At 36.4% G+C, this 19,887-nt stretch overlaps 1 protein-coding gene across 3 annotated transcripts in view; it reads right to left on the bottom strand.

Moving 5' to 3' along the window:
* The window catches only part of KCNMB2 (potassium channel subfamily M regulatory beta subunit 2), a 243,736-nt gene that overhangs the window by 107,356 nt on the left and 116,493 nt on the right, over nucleotides 1-19,887 (bottom strand). The window contains exon 1 of one of the 3 annotated variants that reach the window (XM_012729615.1): nucleotides 8,009-8,039. The exons of the other annotated variants lie outside the window; for them this stretch is intronic. The gene's annotated coding sequence lies outside the window, so the exon portion shown is untranslated. Of the gene's footprint in view, nucleotides 1-8,008; nucleotides 8,040-19,887 lie in introns of those variants that run through there. 3 annotated transcript variants of the gene reach the window in all.

Below are 19,887 nucleotides of genomic sequence, written 5' to 3'. Positions count from 1 at the left end.
GAGACCTGGCATCATGGGCACATGGAAAGGGCCTGGGTTTTTGACTTAGAAACTTGAAGAGGTGATCAGAGGAGAGTCTGCTAACTCAAAGGGTTTGAGTTTGAGTTTGAACTTGAATCTTGGTTCTCTTGTTAACTGGTATTATGACCTTGATAGTCAGCTAATCTTCTAAGTCTTGTATTTTTAAATTGTATAAGAGGTATAAAAGTAATTGTTTTCTTAATCTCCCTTCTAAAATGGGTATCTTTAGAAAAGGTTCCCAGCTTTGTAAGGGAGGTTATTTATCCAGAGCAGTGCTGTCCAAAATAATTTTTCTGCTGTGATGAAAATGTTCTATAACTCTGCACTGACCCATCCAGTCACCACTAGCCACATATGGTTCAAATTAAGCACTCGAAATATGGCTAGAGAGACTGGGACACAGAATTTCAAATTTAATGATTAGCTTTAATTAATTAAGCCTCATGGGGCTAATGACTATCATATTGGACCACTCTGGTCTAGAGAGCTTTGAAACACATAGTATATTTTTCAGTCTGGAAGATTGCAGAGGGTGATGGCCAAAATATTTTACAAAGAATATAAAAATAAAGACAAGATTATCTCTTATTAGTTGACCTTTCTTGCTGGAGACTGCTACTGTGGTTTTGAACCATCAGATAATGCATGAGAGTAAAATTTAAACAGCAAATTAAACACAGCACATGACTTTTTTTTTTTAACTGTTGAAAGTGAATTGTTTTCCATGGTGCTAGAGATTTTAAATAAATCTCTAACAGAAAATTACCACAGCAACTACTAATTTCTCAAATTCCAGCATTATAAATTGAGGGGTTGCTCTTCAGAGTATGATGCTCATTGATCTATAAAAGAAAACATCTTCCTGTTGGTGAGGATGTGGATAAAAAGGAACTCTTCTGCACTGCTGGTGGGAATGCAAACAAGTGCAACCACTATGGAAAACTGTTTGGAGGTTTCTCAAACTGCTAAACATGGAGCTTCCCTACAACCCAGCAATCCCACTCCTAGGTATCTACCCAAAAAACACAAAAACACTGATTGAAAAAGATACCTGCACCCCCATGTTTATTTCTGCTTTATTTACAATTGGAAAAACATGGAAGCAGCCCAAATGCCCAAAAGTAGATGACTGGATAAAAGAGGTGGTACATATATACAGTGGAATATTACTCAGCAACCAAAAAAGAGAAACACATGTCTTTTGCAGCAACTTGGATGGAACTGGAAAAGATCATGCTTAGTGAGATAAGCCAGAAAGAGAAAGAAAAATACCGGATGGTTTCACTCATAGCAGGAGTATAATGGACCAGGCGAGAAAATAACAAAAATAATGAACAACCTTATACCAGAGACATTTTGCAGGGGTGGAGTGGGGAATGGGATCAAAAATGGAGGGGTGGGGAAGGAAGTGCATGGGATTTTGGTGATGGCACATGGGTGACATGGTGATGGGAAACCCATGGGGATTACAATTGAGATGGGAAAAAAATGTACAAAATGATGTAAAAATAAACTGTTATAAAATAAAAGAAAAAAGAAAACATTTTCCTTATTGCTGAAGATTTACCTAGACCAGCTTTCTTATTATTCTTTGGACTTAAAATTCTGGGAATTGTGCTGATTTATGCCATCATTCAAATCCTATTCCTCACTTAACATCTTGTAATAAATACTTCTGACTATCCACAGATTAATTCCTTTCAATTACTCTATTTATAAAGAGCTTGAGTTGCCAGCCAGCAATGGTCCATATATATTCTTATTGTCTTACACACACACACACACACACACACACACACACATATATATAATATAATTAACTAATCTTCATCTCTTTCTTCTTTGTCTACCTCATGTTTTTCAGTGTATAAATTCATGGACATCATTGTCAATTGGTCCATCTATTTATCTATTTCTATGTCTACATATCTGTATATGTGTTCTTTATTTTAATAAAATAGTTGAAATTGAAAGGACAAAATTACTTAAGCAAGAATAAAGGAAATTAATGATTAAGAAGCTATTTTATATATCAGATACTTATATCAGATACTTTTAGTAATGAAGGAAAATGTGTGTGTACCCTGCCTGACTCCATCTACTTCCATAAATAGAGATTTGTTAGTGATGGGCTCAGACTGGGTTTATATTCCTTGATTAACACTTCTTAGCACTGGTACTTATATAAAAGTGAATGCTATTAGAATTTTAAAAGAAAACCATCCAAAAAATCTATTTTTGCTTTGGAAGAAAATCCATCTAGAATATAAGCAACATTAATTGAGTTTAGATCGGCTGTCCCAGTAAAATCTTATGGGGGAGAGAGGATCTTTTGTTCTTATAATATGAATCAATGAGGCTCAGTTTCACTCAATCAGATAAACTATAGCTCTTAAGGTCTATTTTAATGTTTTAAAATATGAACAATTTCATGGGCTTCTTTTTTTTTAAACACTGTTCATCAAGAAGGGGTTGGTGATTGAGTATGAGTTGGAAAAAGAGACATGCTCTTGTATTTGTGCTTTGAGTGCCTCTAGCTGGAGGTACCTACCTTCTCGATCTCTTCTCAACTCTGTCACATTAGACTTATGCTATGTAAACAGCCAGGATACACAGAGAATTTCCCCCCCCCCCACCTGTTTGGACTTAAGTCTCCTTTTTTTGAGAGAAGAGGGCATTGGGCTAACATTATTTTGGCTTGAAAAGTTCTTTCAATGAATTTCAGTTTCAGAGGTCGGGATTTAATTAACCATCCCCATTAGTGGCTGGTAAGCTGGGAGAAATCTTGTTTTTAAGCTTTCAAAATATTTGTATAGTTATTGTGGGTTTAGGTATAAAATGGGATTTTAGTGAAATTTGAAAATTGTTTTACACAGCTAAGTGGAATTATTTAATTGAGGGGACATTCAGACTAGATTAGACCTGGTCTTTTTTTCAACCTAGTTTTGCAAGCTTCAGCAATTAACATGAATTCTCTAGGTTTTATTTTTTCCATTGTAAAATAAATATAATTATGTTTTCATAGAATTACTATGAGGATTATTTGAGGTTGTGTGTATAAAGTGCTTTACAAACTCAAAGGCTTTCACAGACTAATAGTGGGGATCACTTTGGTTATTTTTGAGGTGTGTTTCAGAGGAGATTCCATATACTGCTTGAAAACTGGTTGAAGCAAGTGACCTTTCATCTTTGTCTTGAACTTTGAGTCTATTCTGTGAGGATCAAATCTTTCTGTGGTGGATTATCCATAGTACTGAATCAGAGCACATTGCTTTTTAAAGGGACATAATATCTTATGTAAATGATGTGTTCTTAGGGAGTTTGCATTATTCATAATTTCAATAATCCAAGTCTAATGTTCCTAATTTAGTAAGTGTAAAGAAGAAAAGTGCACTGTGACAGTATAGAAGTCTCCCCCTCATACAGTAAACTCTCCATCATTACCTCTTTTCCCCTCTTCACACACTGGTCTTTCTCTTTCTCTCCCTTTGCCTCTTCCTTCTTCACTTCATTTCCCTTTTCTTCTGTATTGTCTTCTTCTCTTTTCTGTCTATCCTTTCTTTTTCTTCCTCCCTTTTATCCCCTTCTTTCAGAGATACTTTTATTTATATATATCCAGATACAGATTTTTCTATCATGCTCTCCAAAGTCATCAGTTTTATTTTTTTTTATATTCTTTGGAGCCTTTTAAAAAGTATTTTAGCATATCTAACCATTTTTCAAAAGTTATTTATTTGGCTGTTTTTTGTTGTTCATGAATACCATGATTTGATTAATGACTACAGAGTTTGTTATGTAAAAGGCAGGTTATAAATCATAACTGTAAGTATAAAAATAACAGCCATATAAGAACTGGCAGTTACCTTTTGAAGTATTGAAGTAATACAGTAATGAAAAAGATATGCAAGGAATCCAAATAGGGAAAGAAATAAAACTGTCCTTATTTGCAGATGATATGTTAGTTTACATGGAAAACCTAAAAAACTCCATAGAGAAATTAATCAAAACAATCAACCAGTTCATATAAAATCAACACACAAAAGTCAGAGGCCTTCCTATACACAAACAACAAATCAGAAGAAGCAGAAATTAAAAAAAAAAAATCCCTGTTCCCTTTTCAATTAAAACAAAAAGAATCAAATACCTGGGAGTCAAAAAGACAAAAGAGGTAAAAGACCTCTACAAAGAAAATTACAAAACACTGTTTAAAGCAATACTAAAGACACCAAGAAATGGAAAGACATCCCCTGCTCATGGATCTGGAGAATTAACATTATCAAAATGGTCATCCTACCAAAAGCGATATACAGATTTAATGCTATCCCAATAAAAGTCTCAATGACACTCTTCAAAGAAATAGAACAAATATTGATGAATTTCATATGGAACCATAAAAGACCTCAAATAGCCAAAACTCTCATGATTAAAAAGAAAGAGAACAGAGGCATCACAGTCCCAAACTTCAAGCTATACTATGAAGACATAATAATAAAAACTGCATGGTACTGGAACAGGAACAGAGACACAGACTAGTAGATTCAAATAGAAAACCCAGATATAAACCCACAAGTTTATGGGCAGCTAATCTTTGACAAAGGAGCAAAGAAGATACAATGGAACAAAGAAGTTTGTTCAAAAAATGGTGCTGGGAAAGCTGGGATGCTACATGCAAAAACATGAAACTAGATCTCTACCTCACACCATGCACAAAAATGAACTCTAAGTGGATTAAAGACCTAGACATAAGAACAGAAACCATAAAATAACTGGAAGCAAAGATGGGCAAAACATTACACAACATACACTTCATAACATCTTTGAAGATACAGCATCCAATGCAATGATAGTGAAGGCAAGGATAAATAGATGGGACTACATCAAGTTAAAGAGATTTTGTACAGCAAAAGAGACATTACAAAAAGCAAACAGACATCCCACTGATGGGAAAAAAATATTATCACTCAAAACTAGCAATAAAGGATTGACCACAAAGATATACAAAGAACTAATGAAACTCAACAAAAATAAACAACCCCATCAAAAAATAGGCAGGAGAGCTAAAAAGACACTTCTCCAAAAAGGAAATGCAGATGGCCAACAAGCATATGAAAAAGTGTTCAACATCTCTTGTAATAAGGGACATGCAAATTAAAACCACAATGAGATACCACCTCACCCCCATGAGAATGGCACATCTTCAAACAACTAGCAGTAACAAATGTTGATGAGGATGTGGAGAAAAAGGAACTTTCCTGCACTGCTGGTGGGAATACAAACTAGTCCAACCACTGTGGAAATCTGTTTGGAGGTTCTCAAACTGCTAAAAATGGAGATTCCATATGACCCAGCAATCCCATTCCTAGGTATCTACCCAAAAGACACAAAAACACTGATTTAAAAAGACACCTGCATCCCAATGTTTATTGCTGCTTTATTTACAATTGGAAAGACATGGAAACCCAAGTGCCCAAAAGTAGGAGACTGAATTAAAAAGATGTGGTACATATACACAATGGAATATTACTCAGCCAAAACCAAACAAACAAAAAAACTTTAAAACATGCCTTTTGTAGCAACATGGATAGAGCTGGAAAAGATTATGCTTAGTGAAATTAGTAGAAGAAAAGGAAAAATATTAGATGGTTTCATTCATAGCAGGAGTATAAGAGACCAGGGGAGAAAATAATAATAATAATGAACTACTATATACCAGAGAGTTTTTACAGGGGAGGAATGGGAGAATGGGATCAAAAATGGTGGGGAGAGGGAAGTGCACTGGACTGTGGTGATAGCACACAGGTGATTTGGTGGTGGGAAGCCCACAGGTATTGCAACTGAGATGGAAAAGGCACAAAATGATGTAAAAATAAACTATTACTTAAAAAACAATACAGTAATATAGTCACATGGCTCTGGCAAAGGATCATAGCTATTGATATATTGATACCCTATGGTGACTGTGTAGCCAGTTTGTAATTCACTTGACTTTCTAACTTTGGAATTGTGTGACTGCAGATTTATACACTTTCCTATATAAATGCACTTAACATTTTCTGTAACATGCTATCTCAAATTTGACTAATGTCCATGTGCACAAAATGTGAATCACACTACATTTTAAATAATATATATTTACCATATTCACCATTCTTTTTTTTTTCTTATTTTTACTTATTTAATTTTTATACTGTTCTTCATAAGGACTCTTCCTACTGTCCACCAGTATTAAAAACCTAATTGGAAACCTAATTTAGCTAAGTTTGATGCTTTAAAATGACAATGATCACAGCTTATAAGAAAATAAAAAAGCATAACGATTCCCAACTTCTTTCAACATGTGAGATTTTTCTATGAGATCCAGCTAATTTTTCAACCATTGATTTTTGTCCTTGGTACATCATATTTTCCTTCAGTGAGGTTTCCATAGTAATATTTAGTAATATTTTATCTTTTCAGTGGAGATACTGTACACCAGTAGGACCATGGGAGTGAAGTAAGAAGGCTCAAATTCAAGTCACAGCTCCACAACTTAGTAACTTTAAGATTTTGGAAAGTCATGCAGTCATTTAGTCTATGGTTCTTTCCTCAGAAGAAAGAAGGTGGAAAGAAATATTTCCCAGGGTAATTGAATATTAAATGAAATCATTTAAATGACTGAATCCTACAACTTCTAAAGTATTATATGTCAAGATGTTGTTACTAAAAACATACCTTCTTGAACACTATTTAAAACACAACAATGAGAGAAGATGATACTCCTAAAACCTTGTGATTACTTAGGTGCTTTTCTTTATCAAGTCAATCTATCTTTATTTTTCACTTCCATTTTGGAGGAAAGAATGTCACAAATTTATTATAGCAATAGAAATTTACATTAAAATGTCTAGCACTTAATATTTCTTTATACTCAGGATTTTCTGAATATTACTGCATTTAAAGTTAAATTATTACATTTTATATGTACTAATTCTCTTAAAACTTTTTTGACTTAAGCCAAAACTGATGGAGAATGTAAGGTTTCTTTTCTCTAAGTGTTTAATGTTTTTGAACATTATAAAAAGTCTTTTACTATATATGTGAGAGACTTATTGAAATGTTTAGCATTCATATAGGGATATACATTGCTGACAAAGTTGATATACATTGTTTTTCATATTTCTGGATGGAAATATGAAAAAAATTCACTATATTTACTGTTTTAATCTATTTTCTACATCATCAACAACTTTGGCACCATCCATAAGAATAAAAGATATACAAACATAAATAAATCTACAAAGAAATGAATTTTGAGCTATAATTTAAATTTTTAAGTAATTTAAACACTTCCAAATCGACCTTTAGGTAACTTTTTTTCCCCACTTCTTTTCTCACCTCTGTAATTGCAGCAAGTACAATACGCTTACAGACCTCTGAAACAAGTTAGGATGAAAAGCACTGTTAGGGATTTTACAATCTCCGAGTTAACATATTTATTAGTTTTTGTGCTGCACAAGTTTTATTTCTGTATTCTCCCCACTATAAATTATCACCATCCTTTTCTTTCATTAAAATAATAGTTACTTATGGTGTTCTCAATTTAAAGCCGGAGGTAAAAGAGATCAATAAGATTTGATGGCAAATTTCATAAAGTTGTTGGAAAAATATGATTATATACTTGAATTTTAAAATACAGGCTGCCACTGTTACCAGCTTTATTTATTCTAGAGATGAAGTCTCAGAATTTATGTCAAAAGACTAAACTTCATATTATTATTTATAAAATACCTTATACCTCAGCACTCAGAATCTCATTTGATTTTTTATCATTTCAAGATGGCTAAACCCTGAGAATTCTTATCTGAAATGTAAAAAGCAAAGGAGAGAGTTGTAGCCCAGTTAATTCTTGATTCCCAATTTTCCTCATCATAAGCCTAATCTCTTTCTCCCCCTCATATTTCACTAATAAGTTCAGGAATGTTACCCAAACTTTAATTGATTGAATTACCTTAGCAACAGTAGACCCGGTGTTCCCACTATGAAGGTTTCAATTGTGTCAGGCAATTATATTCATCTGTAGTTTCACCGTTAGGCAGAAAGTCTATTTAAAAATGACCAGTGTGTTTCCAAGGATTTGAGGATTTTCTTCCCTTTTTCTTCACTCAAATTTTAAGGATATTTTCAGACAAGAAAAAATAAACAATGCAATTACTGAAATTTTCCAGTCTGTAGTATTTTTCTAGCATTTGTTGTTGGTCGCTCAGGAACAAAATCAGCCATCAGGAGAGCATAAAGTAAGTAATAAAAATGAAATAAACAATGAAAATGTGGTTCTTCATCAAACCTAACTTTGCAAATAGTAATCCTGGTTCCTTCCACAGTTCTTGAAACTTCTCTGCCCTGTAGTGTTTGCATCTCTTCCTCTGTTTTACTCACTTGATTCCTGAGTATTCTAATTCTCATATGCAGCAGGATACTTCAGCATTCCACTGGGTATATGCCTTCCTTTCATGTTAGCTTTTACAAGTCTTTCTTTAGTAATAGCCACATGATTCCTAGTGGCAGCCATGTAGAGACTCCAGAGTCAAGTAAAGCAATGCTTGTTACAAAAATATACGAGAATCAGTGATGAAATTTTCAGATATGATTGTTATTCTTCCTTTCTGAATTATTATCCATGCAGTTCATTCTCTCCATGTGAATAAAATCAAAAGTCAACCTTTTTTTTTTTTTTAAGTGCTATTGTCTTTAACTAGGAAAATGTCACGACTGCAGCCAAAAGCATTGAGGTTTCCTTCGTTTCCATTTCCAAGCGCATCCTCGTGCAGATTCCTGGCTGAAAATGCAGAGCTCTTCAGTGTTATCCTCAGTCACCTCCACTGGGCCACTTTGTCCTTGGATGGTGTTTGTTTTCCAAAATCAAGCAAACTCAAGAGATCCTCCCCATCCATCTAAATCTGCTCACAGATTCCATATAAGAGGCACTTGCAGATTTGCTTCCATGGTTAAAAAATAAACAAAAACTCCCTGTGCTTCTTGCCAGTAGGAATTCATGAACTAGTATATGGATTGCTTCAGATATGATTTGTTCTTTTTAAATATAAGTTTTCCTGAACTAAGCAGATACTGCATGCCTACATATTACTTTGATTTATCAGGGTGTCTCCTTGGTAACTAGTATTTCATCTTTGATGATTTATATTTTGGGAAAGTACTTTCGACTAAAAATGAACAAACTAAAAGTTGTGCACTATATATGTGTTTATATATAGATAGATAATGGGTCAAGGGGCATGCATACAGAGAAAGGAATTACTAAAACTGACAGTTTCCTATTTACAAAAGTGTGGGAGCATCTATGCTTTACTTTTACATTCTTTCTCTCACAAGAAATGTTTGGGAATAGGTTATGGAAGAGTACCAGTTAAGAGTTTTAAAAGTGGTGTTTCTAAACAATATTTCTTAATAATTTTACAGGAACATGGGGCTTTGGAAGTCAGTGCTTTTTCAAAAGCCTCGGAGAATTTGTACTTTAACCAGATTTTGCAACTTCGGTTGTATTTATCTGTAGTTAAAAAGAATGACGGATAATTTACTTAGAAATCACTGACGGGACTGTTAAATGCTTAACTAACTTTTATTCCTCTATCATTTTATTGTTCCTTTATACTGATAATGTTCAAAAGAGGCAGCACTTCATTAGACTATGGAAACCCTATTGGAAGGCTTCATAGCGAGGAGATAAAGTTACCCAGGTTTGGAGCTGGCAATCTTCCTTCCTGCATATCAATAACCCTGAAAGGCAGTGCAGTGATGTTATGCAAAAACAAGGTGAATAAAGTATTAAATATTAATTTCTTAATTTGAAAATGGTGCTAATGTTGATGTCGCTGGCAATTTGGCAAGGAGGAGCAATAGTTGTTTTGATTTCAGGCTGCCATTTGATGGTACTAACACTTCCAAGCTAATACTGTATTGCAAACCCTATGTCTCAGTGTCACAGGACAGCAGTCACCCGTGTGGTTTGTACAAAAGCCATGAAAAGAAGCATTCACAAATGCAGATTTGTTGGGCTAAACTATGATAGCGTTATTGCTAATGATGGCTTGCACCATTAGCTTTTCAAGTACTGACATACATGTATCTTAACCCCACCCCATTCCTAGCTATCAAGGGAAGTTAATGGTAAAGGTCATGCATGAGTATAAACCCAGATCTGCCTGGCTTCAGAAACTTTATTCGTCACCAAGATTGTTCTGTAATCAACAGGCCTCTTCTCAATCTGACCTCACATCCAGCTGGAATTCAGCACAATCCTCTGTCCAGAAGGAACTGCCTGACATTCAAGTTTATGAAAAATAAGACAGGAAGGAGGGAGAGGCTTCCATATGAATGAAAGATTTGTCTTTATTTAGGAAAAAAAGGAGAATGTGACAGATGAGTATTTTTGATAACTGCTGATAATTCCCAAGAAATCAGGGTCATTAGCAAAGGAAACCATTTGTCAATTAAAGGTTAAACTGAGTTTGGGCTCCACTGTCCTGCATGCCAGCTGCTAGTCACACAGGGCCATAGAGCACTTGAAACATACCCATTCTGAGTTCATATATCTGTAAGTTTCAAATATGCTGCTGAAAAAAAATTATGAATGCTTTTATGATCATATATTAAAATAGTAATATTTTAAAAATCTTGTATTAAATGAAATTATTAAAGTTAATGTCAGTTATTTCTATTAGCTTTACTTTACTGTGTCTATTAGAAAATTTAAAATTACAGGTATGACTCATTTGTCTACACTGATTTTTTATTGGACAGTGTTGGTCTTGTTTGAACTTAAGGGGAATATTGTTTAGAAGATGCTAATGAAACATCTAAGTAGTAAAGTGGTAAAAATGATAATTATTCTTGAGGATTGTATTCTTGTGATTGATGCAGTTTAGAAAAGTTTGCAAGAGAAGATACTAGAAAGAGGAGAGAAGACAAATAACAATTATTTTGTACTGACTATGTGCCAGGAGCATTGGTCCATTATTTCTCTCAACCTTTACCATGACCTTGCTATATCATTGTTTTACAGATGAAACTGAGGTTTAACAATAATAGTTAATAAATAATTTACCCCTTGAGGGCTTCCCTGGTGGCACAAAGGGTTAAAAGTGCAGCACTACGAAGCTATCTACAGTATGAGTTCAATTCCTGCCAGGGTGCTAACCCCACATGGTACAGCAGATCTCGCTTGTCCTGCCTCCTGTTCCTTTTAGCAGTGTATTTCAGTATAGCTGCCAGTTCTGCTCCCACTCTGTCTCTGGTGAATCCTTTCACCCCCCCATACCTGTGGTCTGTACCCCAGTTCTTGTATGCATAAGTAAATCTTAAAAAAAAAGTAATTTACTCCAAACTATCAAGACTAGTGGGAGAAGATTGGGAATTAAAACTCAGGTTTACTTCATGTTTTTCCACTCAACCAGAGAGGCTGAGAAGAATAACAAAAACTGTTGAGGATGGTTAAATGGGGAATATCTAAAAAAATGCTAACATAGAAAAATTAGCCAGGTTTTAACAAAAGACGAGGACAAATGGTAAAGGAAAATTTCAACATATTTATGGAGTAAGAACACTGGAGACAAAGGTTAGATAAAATGAATGTTCAGTTCTCAAATTGGGGGTTATGTTGATAAAAAAAAAAGTGCTGTTTTCATCAAAACTCATTCCACAAAGTCACCCTAATAGCATATACCCTAATAGCATACACCCTAATGTATGGGCTTCTACTATATGCATGTCACTGTCTATTAGTATGGAAAGTAAAGAACCATAGATTATAATCTCTAGTCTTTTATTTACTTCTGAAGGTAAGAAATAAGTCTTGACATCATTGTTTGGTTAAAAAAAGAAGGTTGGAGGAACAGTTAATGGTACCTGTATGATTTGCAAATATTTTCTTCCACTCAGTAGGGTGTTTTCTTAATTATAGTTAATGGTAGCTCTTTTACTTTAAAGAAGGTTTTTTAGTTGATGAATTTCTATTTATCTGGTTTTTACTTTGTTTCCTTTGCTGGGGAAGGTCAATTTCCAAAGACATATAGAGCCAAAGTGTTTTCCTTTTTCTTTCCTATGCTTTTTATGGTTTCAGTTCTTAACATCCAACTCTTTAATACATTTTGAGTTAATTTTCACATATGGAATGAAGTAGTGGTTTTGTTTCATTCTTTTACATAAGCCAATTCAGTTTTCTTAACATTTGTTGAAGAGAATTTCTTTAGCCATTCTATAATCTTGGATCACTTATCATATATTAACTGTTCATATAAGTGTGGGTTTATTTCTTGGATCTCAGTTCTATCCAATGGTATGTATCTGTTTGTATTCTAATACTATACTGCTTTGATTCTGGCATACAACAAGGGGCTATTTATTCATGATCTAAAAAGAAGTCATATAACTCAATGGCAAGATACCGAATAATCCAATTGAAAACATAGGCAGAATTGCAAGATCTTTTTCAAAAAAGGCACATAAATGGCCAAGAGATACATGAAAAAAAAAATACTGATGATCACTTATCTCTAGAAAAATGCAAATCAAAGCCACAATGGAATACCATTTCATATCAAAAAGACCATAGACATGAAGTGTTTTCATATGTCATTGATAGGATGTAAAAAGGTCTAGTACCTATGGGGATTATTTTGGAAATTTCTCAAAATATTAAAAAATATATCTGCAGGATAATCCAGTAGTTAAACTCTTAGGTTTCTTCCCAAAGAATGCAAAAACACTAATTTAAAAGGATATATGCAGTCCTATATAGTTGCAACATTCTATAATAGCCAATTCACGGGGAAAAGCTAAGTGCCCAACAACAGATGAGTAGAGTAAGATGTGGTATGTCCACCTCACCTCAGTGAGAATGGCACATCTTCAAACAACTAGCAACAACAAATGTTGGCAAGGATGTGGAGAAAAAGGAACTCTCCTGCATTGCTGGTGGGAATGCAAACTAGTACAACCACGATGGAAAACTGTTTGGAGGTTCCTCAAACTGCTAAACATGGAACTTCCCTACGACCCAGTAATCCCACTCCTAGGTATCTACCCAAAAGACACAAAAACACTGATTGGAAAAGATACCTGTACCTCCATGTTTATTGCTGCTTTATTTACAATTAGAAAGACATGGAAGCAGCCCAAATGCCCAAAAGTAGATGACTGGATAAATTAGAGGTGGTACATATATACAGTGGAATATTACTCAGCAACCAAAAAAGAGAAACACATGTCTTTCGCAGCAACTTGGATGGAGCTGGAAAAGATCATGCTTAGTGAGATAAGTCAGAAAGAGAAAGAAAAATACCGGATGGTTTCACTCATAGCAGGAGTATAATGGACCAGGAGAGAAAAGAACAAAAATAATGAACAACCATATACCAGAGACATTTTGCAGGGGTGGAGTGGGGAATTGGATCAAAAATGGGGGGGGGTGGGGAGGGAAATCAACGGGATTATGGTGATGGCACACGGGTGACTTGGTGATGGGAAACCCGCGGGGATTACAATTGAGATGGAAAAAAAAATGTACAAAATGATGTAAAAATAAACTTTTGTAAAATAAAGAAAAAGATGTGGTATGTATGTATGTATATACACACACATTATACACACACACACACATATACACACTCACAATGGAATACTAATTAGCAATCAAAATTATAAACTTACATCATCTGCAACAACTTAAATGGAGCTGGACGGTATGATGCAAAGTGAAATATACCAGAAGGAGAAAGATAAATACCAAATGGTTTCACTTATATGTGGAATACCGAGAAACCAAACATAAAATCAGACAAAGACACAGCTTAATAAAAAACAAAACCTTCAAGGCTGACCATAGAACTGAGACATCCAGGAGGGGTGAGGGAGAGAGGAGAAGGGGGAGGAGTTAAAATAGGGGTGGACAGCACAATGGACTATGGTGGAGGACTAAGCATGTTTTAGTGATGGGAAGAGCTATGGTGTCCACAGCTCAGGGAAGAAATCCTATGCTGTCAAAAAAAATTAACAAAGACCTAAGAAAATGGTACTTCATTTTTTTTTTTAAAGATGTGTATGTACACACACATACAATGGAATACTACTCAACTATCAGAAATTATAAATCTTTGCTATTTGAAGCAACATAGATGGAACTGGAGGGGATTATGCTAAACAAAATTCATCAGAAAGAGAAAGGCAAATACCTAATGATGTCACTTAGATGTAGAAACCAAACAGAATGTCAGGTAAAACCAAACTTAAAAGCTAACCCTTGAAAGCTGACTATAGAACTGAGAGATCTAAAGGGGGAGAGAGAAAGCAAAGAGTTATAACTGGGAGGGAGCACAATGGAATAGGGTGGTGGCAGACAATGGGTATTTTGGGGGTGTTGAGCAAACTGGAAACAACACCTGAAGGGGAGAGAGCCTATAATCTCAGAACACAAACAGTGATGTTAGCCAAGGTTATCTCAATAAAAATGTAAACAAATATAATGAATAAAAGATGAAACTGAAGGAAAAAATTCTAATCTACTAGGGAAGAATACATATAATAAAAACTAGTTTTTAGAAAAAATAAACCAACACAATTCCTAAAAGTATGACTGTATAACTGAGGCTACCAGATGGGAAGTATTATTAGTTGGGGGAGCAATGTGAGATGGGCACCCATTGGACTCTGGTGAAGGATTATGGGTACTTTGGTGTATGATGTGTTAACATACATATGAACAAGTGTGAACCTATTCTAAATCATATACAATGTTTTAAATCACTGTTTATTAAAAAATAATGAAAAAAAAATAATGACACCTAGTTAGGAATTAGGAGATACTAAATTTTTGAGTAACCTGACCTTTACAGGTTACTTAACCCTTTCAATTTTCTTATCTGTAAAGTTGTGGATATTATCACTTTTACCCTTCATGACTGTTGTGAGGAACAAAATCTAAATGAGACAGTGCATACGAATATTCCTTATGAATTGTAAAGTGCTGTACCAGATTTAAAAATCCATTCATTAGTTGTTTGGGCTAGACAGATATAGGACTGTTATTTCCTGGGGCTATTAAATTCACAGATGCTCTCATGCTTTTACCATTCCCAGTAGCACCAGAATATGAATTCCATAGACCAAGTTAGCTCTTTAGAAAAACAACATTTATGGAGCATATACCACTAATTGTTACTTTCTACAGCAACTCTGTAAAGTTGGTATTGTTAGTAGCCACTTGTACTAATGAGAAAACTGAAGCTCTAAGCACTTCACTCTTAAGTTTTAGTAACTTAGAACTTCACTCCTCTGAAAGCATAACAGGACAGCCTTAAATCTACATTTTCTTACACAAGTTCAGTGCTCTTGTTTCCAATTCATAGAATCTAATTCTGTGGTCCAGAGGATGGTATAAGAATATGCACATTTATTAAAACCTCTTTGAGGCTGCAGTAGGCATCCAGGCTTAGGAACCAGCATTCAGGAAAGCTCTCAAACATCTTTGGTGAAATGTGTTGTCCTGTGAAACAATTGGCAACTCTGCCAGGTTAGGACAGTCCAAGCTGCCTTCCAGACCTCCTGCTGATGGCCACGCCTACCCCGCATGACCTGACAGAGCCTGGAGATCTTTGAATGACAGCCCTTCACATACTTCAAGCGTTTTCAGGGGCCTCTGCACTGGGGGCACTCCTAAGATAGTTTGACTCCAAGTCTCTAATTTCTTTCTTCACTGGTACACATTTTTTTTTTTTTAAAGATTTATTTGTGCATACAGAACTGGGGTATAGGGCAGAGACTCAGGGACGGCGAGAGGCTTCATAGTCAGAGTGGGGAGCAGAACAGGCAGGTTGACGAAGTACACTGCTGAGGGGAGCAGCGGGTGGGCCAGGAGAGGTCTGCCATGCCATGTGGTTACCTCTGGGGCAGGCGGGAATCGAACTCATGCTTTAGCTTCTCAGTGCTGTGTTTTAACCTGCTGCGCCACCAGGGAGGGCCCACCAGTACACATTTGCTGAGAGAACAGAGAGGCAAGAATTAGAGAACCAGTAGCTGACGAGGTGGTCTCATGAGTGAGAGATGCCACTCACATTGTCCCTGAAGTGCCTGGACTCAGTATGTCAGGCACAGTCAGCCTGGTGAGACAAGCATGGTAGCTTCAAGAATGAAAAGGAGAAATTAAAAATTCCTGGCATTAGAATTTGTTTCTAAATTTCTTTTGTCAGTAAAATATATTTTAGGTTATTTCTATTTTCCTGCCTTTTCAATTCCCCAAATGATAAAAACAAAACTATTCAAAAATAAAGAAAAAACAAGATGGGGATAAAGAACAGACTAAGTGAGGGACAATGAGCCCCACACAGTCCAGTGAGGCAGAGGAGGAATTCCAGCACAGCTGGGAACACGGACAGCCTGAGAATAAGTGTGCTTCCTACCCGACATACCTCACAGATACCTCTGGGTCTCTCCAGGCAAGCTCTGGAAGAGTTAGATTAAAAGGAAAGGCATGGCCTTCCTCTCTCTGGTTCCCTTTCACCTTATCTTTCTCCCACAGGCTTTGTTTCAACTTTAGTGGGATTAGGGAAGATGTATAGTCTTATTGTAGAAGACAGAAAAAGACAGAACAACTGGTTGCTAATTTGTGTGCAGGGGTGTAGAAGGGCTCCTTGGGGTCCCCTGTAGTCTGGGAGGGATCTTATCCATCCTTTGCCAACGTCATGGGCCAAAGAAAAAGGCCTTAAATGTGTCTTTAAATGATATTTTGAAGGACAAAGCATCTTGTGTACAGGGGCACTTTATAAACATCCTGTCCCAAATCATGTTGGAAATAAACAGGAGAAATATACATCCAATTAAAAAGGTAGAAAGGCCCAGAAATCATGGGTATTCAGTTCAGTTTGCCACACTAGGGTGTTTTCAATTTTTCTGTCTTTAGTTACTTGTGAGGCTGTTTCTCATCATCTTTGAATTTTGGTCATTACTTGAATGCCTAGCAGCAACATACACCAGCATATATTTTTCTTCTCTTTCTCTCTCTGATACAGGCAGCCAGATATATCCCAAGTGGGGAAGCTCTTCTGAGTCTTCATGTACTGGTGATTCTCCACAATGTGGTACTGGGACATGTCAGCAGTGAGGTAGTTGGCCTACATAAAAGATTTCCTGAAGTTTTGTTTTGATCAACCACTTCCATAAAACTTCCAAGTTCCATGAGGATAAACAAAAAGAAGTCATGTTCTGTTTTTCTTAAACAGTATTGCCATATTTTCCTCCTTTTATTATGTGATTCTTCTTTCTGCTCCCTTTTGGTTAATTTCTTACATATTCTGGTTTTCTTACAAACTTTGGTTCTCTCCATGTGGTTTGTAGAGTACAGGTCAGGAGTGACTGAAAGCGACTGGGAGATAAAGTAGTTGGTGGTGAGAAGAAAAACCAGTGTGGCCAGGGAAGGAGAGGCATTGGGTCCACTACCCCAGGGGCTGCCCACCAGCAGAGCATGCCACGCATCACCAGTTACCTGCTGCCTGCAGGCCCCTCTGTGTGGGATGCCCTTTCCTTGCTTTCATGTCCCTAGTTTCCCATTTATTCCTCTGATTTCTTTTGTTATTCAAAGTCTAACTTTGTCCTTCATCACACATTCTTCTTATGGGATCTGCTGCTTTGTCACAGAAAAGCAATATTATTTGTAAAACTACAAATACACGGAGAAAGGAGAGAAGTACAGATATCACGGACCCCTATAGGTCAAGGTCAGCTTGAGTGAATTTGATTTCCCATTCCTCGAGTTCTGGCAAATGATTTGTTCATTTTGATTTTCTGTTCCTATTAACTGGGAACAAGGAGTTAATAACCAGGAGATGGAAATGAGGCTAAAGAAGCCTCTTCTCCCACAGATGGAGCCATTCTTTCTTTTGGCTGTGGTGAAAGGGGAGGTTGGCACTGACCTCTGATGAGTTCTTTCATCCAGAGCACCCACCTTCTCTGAATCTCCATTCTGTTTCTTTGTCTGAAGGAGTGGTGGGTGGGAGGATAATGCCTCCAGTATTTGGGGGAGAAGTCAGTGAGGTAATGAAGCTGAAAGTGTTTTGTAACCTGTAAAATACTAAACAAATGGGAGGTATTATCTTTCCCAGTATGGAATGGTCAGGAATCAGAGAGTGTCAGGGAAACCATGAGAAATTTGCTTCAAGTGTCTGTATGTATGTTGACTCTGCTACCTAGGATCTGTGTTAGGCTCCAGGGACTGCCTAAAGGACATTTGATATAAACAATCGCTTAACCACCAAGTGGGTTATGTTCTGCCTCTTTATAGATTATTGCAGCCTGGGTTCCAGGGAAAATTTAGGGCAGTATAATTGATGAGATCAGGGGAAACTGAGAGATCTACTGTGCAGGATTGGGGTGGTGTAATCAGATCCCGCATCCAGAAGCATACCTCATGGTGAAAATAGAGAGAATGGTGAGGGTTAGTGGAGAAAACTAGATGGAAGAGGTGTGTGTAAAGGAAGAATTGGGCTACTAAGGAAAAGGAGCCAGGAACCATCCCTGCTCTCAGTGTCATTCTACACTATTCCCTTTATTATGTTTCTGTGGGTTTGTTCACCTCTCTGTTGATCTAAAAAGACTGGAGCCTAACCTTCAGCCTGGTGTAAAGTCCTTGCCATTTGTACCCAGTGAGTTTGTCTTATCACTCATATTGCTAAGTGTATGGCTCTTGGGCTGAACTTGTACCCTGGCAGAGCCTTACCATGTTGCCAGCCTGCTCATGTGAACCTTCTTCCCTTCTCAGACCAGAAGGATTTCTCTAGACCTCTGCTTCACAGTATAAGAGCATTCACATGGGTGAAGGGTCAAAACTCTGGAGTTTGAAATCTGACCTTATCTCAAAGCAGCCAAATAACTTTAAGCATACTGATGAGACTTCCTAACCTGAGGGTCCTCATTTTACAATAGAGATAATATGTAAGTGAGTGTTTATGAGGTAATGTATGTAATTCACAGAGCTGTCACACAATGCATGGCTAAAATTATGACTATTCTATTTATTCTACATGGAGAGGCTCCTGAGAACCAGAATGCATGATAGGAAGCCAGAGACTCCTCCATCAACTGGACTCTCTAATGTATGGCTTCTAGTATTCATGGCATGCCCAAACTCAGTCCATTTCTCTTGTTCCCAGAAGTGGTCTAGAACAGAGCAGATAGTTCCATTTGTAGATATGCTTTTCCAAGTAGATGTATGAACACTCCTCAAAGGTTCCATTTTTATCAAAGCAAACATATTTTTGAAAAATGCCCAAGGAAAAACTTCTCAGGTGCTAACTTGCAATCTTGACTTACCCACGCTTGCCCTTGCTCAGTTTTTGTCCTGAGTCTACCCTGAGCAGGTGTATCAGAAGCTCTGACATCTACAGAAATCACTCCCTGTGGGAAACTGGCAGTTTGTCCTTTAAGCTTAACTTCACCTTGGCCTGAGAAATATGGTAGCTGGTACTTAGCTTGATTCAACTTAGACAAATAAACTCCATTATTTAAACCTCATCAATTTGTACAATGTTTACTACGCAGTAATTTAAATACACCAGGCTTTTCACAGATGCTTTTTAAAAGGCTCATTAGGCTTTTAAATACAGAATAGTTTTTATAATAGGGCATGCTGATGAGTGAATTAAAAATGAATCAAAATCCTATCTTAAAATTTTATTCTCTTTCATTCAACATTTAATAAATACTTGCTGAATTCCTACCATGGGACAGACTCATAGTGCTGAAGATTCCCATTCTCTCACAAAACAAATCTCTGCCTTCATGCAGCTTCCCTTATGGGATAACAAGTAGTCTAGGAGATGCACA

Source organism: Condylura cristata, unplaced genomic scaffold (genome assembly GCF_000260355.1).
Source record: "Condylura cristata isolate star-nosed mole 26May11 unplaced genomic scaffold, ConCri1.0 scaffold00003, whole genome shotgun sequence".
Classification (NCBI taxonomy): Eukaryota; Metazoa; Chordata; class Mammalia; order Eulipotyphla; family Talpidae; genus Condylura; species Condylura cristata.
This window is presented reverse-complemented; position numbering and strand designations above follow the sequence as displayed.